This window comes from Myotis yumanensis, unplaced genomic scaffold (assembly GCF_028538775.1).
Source record: "Myotis yumanensis isolate MYYU_CA2020_CCGP unplaced genomic scaffold, mMyoYum1.0.hap1 SCAF_5, whole genome shotgun sequence".
Classification (NCBI taxonomy): Eukaryota; Metazoa; Chordata; class Mammalia; order Chiroptera; family Vespertilionidae; genus Myotis; species Myotis yumanensis.
Window position 1 is genome coordinate 32,621,620 of NW_027223756.1, and position 7,581 is coordinate 32,629,200.

The following is a 7,581-nucleotide window of genomic DNA, read 5'->3' on the forward strand; positions in this document are numbered from 1 at the left end:
GGGTCTGAGTTTGGTCTCTATAGTGGAAGAGTAAATTAAAAGGAAAATTCATGCATTTAGATGTTGGCTCCAAACTTAACTAGCCCTGGTCACCTGCTCATACAATGTAGCTTTGCTAAGACTGAATAGTGACAGGAATCAGTAGCAGAATTGGCCAGCAGAAGGAAAGTGGCTGGTCTCAGCCTCACCTTTGCAGCACTCACCCTCTGAAAAGGGCATCCACCACCAAAATGAGTCCACATGCCCACTGAGGAGCGGGGTTTATGCTGGACCTCCCCCCGCCCCCCGGAGGGCAGAGTGTGGACATGTGTTTAGGGCTCGGAAAGTTGCTGACCCTGACATGGAGGATGAATGTTTCCCATAGCTGCAATAACAAAGTGCCACAAAGTGGGTGGCTTAAAACAACAGAAATTCAGTGTCTCACTATTCTGGAGGCTAGAAATCAAGGTATCAGCAGGACCATGTTCCCTCTGAAATCTGTAGGAAAATCCTTCCTGCTTCTTCCTAACTTCTGGTGGTTTGCTGGTAATGGAAATCTGGTGTTCCTTGGCTTGCAGCCGCCTAACTCCAAATCTCTGTCTCTGTCTTTGTCTTTGTCATCACATGGCTTTCTCCCTGAGTGTCCCCTCTAGGGGCCCACCTACTCCAGTATGATCTCATCTTAATTTAACTACACGTGCAATGACTCCATTTCCAAATAAGGTCATGTACTAATGGATTTCAACCTATCTATTTTGGAGGGGACAGAATACAACCCATAACCGAGAGGGGATAGCCTCAGAACAAGAAGATGGTGGCCCGAAGTTTCCATGATTGGCAAGTACCAGTGACCTTGAGCTCCGAGAGAAACAGCTAATTGTGTGTGTGTGGGGGGGGGGGGGGGAGAAGAAGACCCACCACCCAATGCTCTCAGCCTTTGCAACAATCTGATGCCCAAGCTGGGCACAGAAGTAGCACTGCTGCCCATTCCAGAGCCCATGGGCTTGGACAAGGTGGCCAGAGTAAGCTGTGTAGCAGCACACCTTCCCTGAGGATACTGGCCAGTGTGGTCCTGACAGCTGTCACAGCCCAGGGGAGGGGCAGATAGGGCAGGAGTCCCAACAGGACCAGGATCAAATCCCCCTGCTTTAAAATCAAGATTATTTTGATTTAGAAGAAATGAATGTAAACACAGTTTTTAAACCTAACGAACACAGTGGTTGCAAATTTATAGACTAAGCATATTGCTTCACCTATAGTCACGCTCATTCCCATGCACTGCACAGGCTAGCCCTCAGGGCACAGAAGACATGCGCCAACCTGGCAAATGAGGTCAAAAATGACAGAAAGAGGCCAAATATGGATGTCGGCAGGAAATAATGATGACCCAGAGAAAACGGTGTTGGTCCAGATCCCCTCCCCTCTAAATCCTTGCAAAAAAAAAAAAGTATATTAATAAAATAAAACTCCAAACGCCATCCCCGAGCGATAATAGAACGCTGTGCCAGACTTCACAGCCGTGGGAAGGATGTCCGAGGCTGAGCAATTTGTGGACAGCATTTCTCGGCTAAAATTCTTGAAAGCTTGCAGAGCTCAGGCCAAAATGCTCTGGAAACCAAGTCCTGTGGAAAATGCAGACTTTATGAATCGCACATGTAGCCACAAAGCCAGCTCTGCAGCTCTGAGTGAAAAGACTTGCACAGAAATCTGTCCCCACACTGAAGACCACCAGGGCTGATAGGGAGCATACCAGGTCCCAGAGAGGATAGGGAGCTCACTCGGCCTTGTGGGCTTTTCTTGGCAAACTCCTGAAAATACAAGTGGAGATCTGGGCTGGAATTACACATGATAGACAAAGGGCCTACTTCCCTTTGCCTGAGGGGATGTGCACCCACGGGGTGAAATGAATCCTTTTACAGCTACTTACCCTTTTTGTTCCTCCCTTTTCCCACCTGTGAGATGGGAATCATAATAGAACTTATCTCAAGGGGTAGCTATGATATGAGTTAATATATGTGAAGCTCTAAGAAAGTGCCTGACCCATCAGAACAGCCAACATAAGTCCTCACCTGCAGCAAGCACTCCAGCACGCTGAGGTTTCAGAATCTCTCCCCTAAGCTGCATCTCTTCCAGCTCTCCTCCTAAATTTTCATACTTTACTTTATAGATCTCACATTTCCTTCCCACTTTGTCTCCCAACAACCTATTCTCGACCTGGAGAGCTTCCCACTCACTGTCATAGGATCTAAGGACAGGAAAGGCCCTCCTCGGTCCCTCAGCTTCCGCCCCTGCCCCAAGGCAGAGCTCTATTCACACTGACTCCGACAGATGGTTGTCGTTTCCAGACAGGAAATATTTATAGAGCATCCACTCTGGGCCAGCCCTGTGCTCGGAACACACGCAGGAGTGGGGCAGGCTGAGCTCCCACAGTCTATGTGAAAGCGCTGGAAACTCGGGCATTGTGTCTCAGTTTTTACTCTTCTTTGGAAAATTTCTTCTTCTCTGGAAAATCTCCGTTTTTACTCTTAAGGCCTTCAATTGATTGGACAAGGCCACATTATCAAAGGTAATCTCCTTAAAGTCAATTAATTGTAGATGTTAACTACATCCAGATTAGTGTCAGATTAAATGAGTGGCTACCGTAGCACAGCCAAGTTGACATAAAATTAAACATCACACATGGGCTCCTTTTTCCTTGCTCTCCTTACTTCATATCCAGCTTTTTTCTCTTGACCCCAAGCTCTGTGACCTAGAGCATCTTCAATCCCACTCTGAGATGCAGAGAAATAGCTTTTCATTGACTTCTTCACCAGCTTCCACATTTGGATATGCTCTTCCTCCCAAAAAGAAATCTTTCATTCCATGCCATGCCTAATGGAGGAACTTTGTACCTTGTCTTCCTATCCAATTTATTTTAATTTCTGTGTTCTTGGGTGCCATCCACAGAACACCTCAGGGAGATGCCACACCTCAGCACTCACTTCAGAGTTATCTGGGAGGATGTCAGAAAGACTGTTCCTGTAAAGGTACTCGCTGGTAGAATTCCACTAGGACACTGCAAAAGAAGATGCCAGGACAAGATGCTGGCCCCAGGCACTTCTGACTACAGCATGCTTACAGGAACTAGGAGCCCAAGAAGCCCAAGAAGCCAACCTTTGCATACCTAGGATGATTCCTATTTGGTCATAGTATATAATTTTTTAAAATAATTGTTGGATTTGGTTTTGTTTATTTATTTTTAAAATGCATTTCTATTGATTTCAGAGAGGAAGGGAGAGGGAGAGAGAGATAGAAACATCAATGATGAGAGAGTATCATTAATCGGTTGCCTCCTGCATGCCCTACACTGGGATCTCTGGAACTTTGGGTTTAGGGTAAGAGTGGTCATATCCGGTCACTACACTCTTAATCTTACCATTATCTCCAAGTGATGGCCTTGATTCCATAAACATCTCAGTTCAGGGCTCACTAAGTGAAACATGTCTTGTACAAAAAACATTCCAAGAGATCCACAGCCTTCTCCAAGGTTCCTGAGACCCTGAATGAATTGCTTATAAATGCTCTCTTCTTTTCCTCCCCGTCACCTCCTCCAAATAAGTCAAATCAAACATGTACTGAGTCCCTGCCTACATGACAAACAGTCTTCTCAAACTTGACTTTCAGAGGAGGTGCTGGGGCTCTGCCCCTAGGAGCTTACCATCCCATCCAAGAGTGCAGTCCCACTCCTGGGAGAGTAGAACAACTGGTGCAGCTGCTAATGAAGGTCTATGACCCTGCTTCTTAAACTCGAATGAGCATAGGAATCACTTTGGGATCTTCTTAAAATGCAGATCCTGATTCAGAAGGTTTAGAGAAGGCACAGAAAATCTATCTGCATTTCTAACAACTCTAAGTGATGCCAAAGCTATCAAACCATGGGATAACTTTGAGTAGCAAGGGTCTACAGTGAGTGGCTTGGACAACCAAGTGGAGACAGGAACTCACAAGTTCAGAGGACAAAGACCTAGAAACATCTAGGAAGTTGGACAAAGGCTCAGGCTTGCTAGTCCTGGAGCTAGGACTTAGTAACCAGAAAGTTTGGGAGGATGGTACTGGGGTGCACTCAACAGTCTGCAAAGGGGGCAACACCTTCATTTCCTCCTGTTACAACCACTATTCTCTTAGGCCCTGACTTCTGACCCATCCACACCCTCCTCCTGCTCAGCAGACTATTTCCAGGAGTTGGATTAAGTACATGCTGTATGTCACTGTCAAGTTCCTCTTCCCACTATGGTTCCTTCTCTGAGCCCTGAGGGCAGGAAAAGGATACTGCAGGAGGAACTCCTGCCTACTCAAGCAATTATGGGCCAACTGGAACAATGGGACTACAAGAAAAATGAGTAATCACAAGAAAAGGACAAATGATGAGAATGACCTCTGAAAATGACTGGCAGGGAAAGTGGGTGGAGGTAGGAAAGGCTCCATGAATTCACTCTATGTTTGAATGAGTTCTGGGAAGCTGTGATTTTCAGCTTCTTAGTCAGGAGTCTGGCATTTAGCTGCATGGATGTCATGCTTAGTCGAGTGGGCAAGGCTTGTCCACTCCTAGGATGCTGATGGGTACACACAAACAGTTCTCTTTCCATCCTGCCCACACAACCATCCTACCTCCAAATCACCCTCTACTCAGGACACACAGCAAAGCAAACCCCACATGCATTTCCCCACCCATTCAACAGCCCCTCGCAGTCTAGCCCCTCCTGGCTTTAGCGTCTTACCCCATGCTGTTGTGTCTGCTGGGGATTCTCTGTCCCCGCTGGCTCCTCCTAATCCTTCAAGTCTCAGAGTAAATCACCTCCGCAGGGAGGTCTTCCCTGACCACTGTGTTTGAGTCAGCCCTCCATCATTATCAGGGCCACCAGTCTGACACGATCACCACTGCCTAGGTTCACCTGTTTATGTTCTTTTTCCTGCCAGTCTCCAGCCACCATCAAGTCAGGCACCAGCACTGTACCTATTGGACACTCAACACACACTCAGTGAAGGAAAGAATGAAGCCCTATGGATTCATGTCCTTCTCTCGAGGGGTTCCCCAGCCAATTAACACTGGGTTGATCATTTACAGCAATGTTGTTGTTGTGTGGTGTGTGTGTGTGTGTTTTAATTTGTGTTGTTAACCATAGACTCTTCCTCTGTTCTAGAACAGTCTAATCTCAGAAACCTGAAGGCCCTCCACTTAGTGGCTCCTGTGGATGCTACCGTTGCCAGACACCCAGAGTGAGGGCCAGTCACGGGCCAGAATTTGGCCCCCCATTGTCTCTGCTCATTTCCCCAAAAATTGGGTTAGTAGGGGGCCTTATTGCCCAGTTGTTTGGCACTGAGCAGAATTCAAAGCTGGCCACAGGGAGTCCGCAATACTCTCTCCAAGGAGAGCTGGGAGGTCAGGGCTGCAGGCTTCAGTTCTTGTTCCTGGGAGAGAGCTGACGATGGCAGAGAAGGAGGTGGCCAGGCTTCTGGTTTGTGCCAGCTCTGGGCAGCCTTGGGGGAGGCCTCCAGGCCCCCAGCCAATGGCGCCTGGAAGGCCAGATCCCCCTTGCATTTTCCTGCCTTCCGTGCTTTTACTGCAGTCCTCGCCCACAGGCAAAACAAGTCTTCCTAAGAACTGTTTACATTCTTTCCATTTTTGCCTGTGTTTAGATCTACTAAAAAACACATCTTAAACATTTACAAGCAATCATAGGCCCTCATGGATTTCAAATAAACTTTCCTATAAACCAGTCAACTTCAGAGTCTCCATCCCCCAAAGAATCATAAACCCTCAAAGCTGGTAGGCCCTTAAAGATCCCAATATCCTTTATTATGGCTGGAGAAACCAAGGCCCCAAGAGGGCAAGGGCCTGCCCCAGCTCACAGGCACTTAGTGGCATATTTGGGGCTGGAGCATGGGACTCCTGCCCCCACAGCCCTGCGTTCCCATTTCACGTGTGAAAAATCTGAGCCCACTACCACACTGCCTCCCAGGCATGTGGTTCTAGTTTTTAAGAGAACAAACTGATTTGAGTTTTCAAAATATTAATGTGCTTAAGGTTTGGAGAAAGAATGTTTGTTAAATGCACATTCTTGGTCCTCAGCCATCCCCAGCATCAAGCAGGCTGGTTGTCTGATGTGAGGGCCCTAGGACTCAGTGGGTCATGGCATCTACTACATAACTCCAAGGCACAGGCCCTGAAAACTCCGAGAGTGCAGTGTAGTTCTACACTTTTATGTAGAACCAAGGACCTGTCCTCTCCAGCCAGTGTAAGGGCTGAGGGTCTTAATGTCAAATTCTCATTAATGGGGCTTGGGGACCATTTACCCTTCAAAAACGTCTCAATGGATCCAGGAATGGAGATCCCTGCTGAGGTGCCTCATCTCAGGCTGGCAACCATCTCTCAGAGCCCTCAGAATGCTCTACTAGACCTGAAGCCAGAGAGGAAGGGTCTAGGATGAAGCCATATGATGCCATGCAGGCCCTAAGCCCTCTGGGCTACCACCCGCCCTCTTCACCACCACAGGCCCTAACCGGAAATTGAGCAAAGCTCTTTCTAAACCTCTACATTGGGACTTCCTAGGAGGGCTCCCAGGGCCAAGGCTTATGCTCCAAGGAGTCAGGTTTTAACAAAAGTGGTGGGCAGGGTGGGCCTGTCCTTCAGAATACTCTGGACCCTGTGCTGACTTGGGATAGCATGGAGGGCCAAAGCTGGCTCAGGAGCCTCTGAAAGCCAGAAAATGATCCCTTTCCAGCATGGGCTAAATGCAAAGACTTTGTGGTCCCCACTTGCTGCCCCTGTGCCCCAAAGCCCAGAAGGTCTCCTCTGTACATGCCCTAGGATCTGTCCTCTATAAGCTTGGGGCTGAGGGTTGGTGGAGCTCTGAGAACTGATAACCTGGGCCTTGATGGTCTCCCCCAAACACAGAGATTTTAGATGTTTTTAGAGCAAAGTCATTGATTGCATCCCCAAACTCTGGTTGTTCCTGGCTCCAAGGATGACTATGCTGTGTTTGAGATAAGAGCAGATGCTGCTGCTAATCTCAGGGAGTCAACAGACCAACAGGAGAAGTCTAATAAAAATAAGTCTAAGTGTGATGTAGTGCCCTGGATTGGATCATGAAACAGAAAGGACACTGGTAGGGACAGGTGAGTACTGAAAATATCAGAGGGGGTGGGGAGCACTTTGTAAAGTATATGGTTGTCTAACCACTATACTGTACACCTGAAACTAATACAAAATAATGTTAAATGTAAACTGTAATGAAAAAATACATTAGATAACTCCTTAACTATCAAATACTAATAAGTGTATATACATTGACTGAAGAAAAAAATAACAGTGGTAGAATAACTACTAGAATCCAAATAAAATCTTGAGTTAATAATAATGTGTCAAAGTTGGTTTCTTAAATCTTGATAACTATACCATAATTATCTAAGTTGTTAACATGAGGGGAGAGTTGGTGAGGGGTGTATGGGAAATCTCTGTACTATCTCTACAGCTCCTCTATAAATCTAAAACCATTCCAAAATAAAACATTTATATAAAAAATGTAACCACTGGTTGTGCAATCGCTATGTGTCAGTTATGGG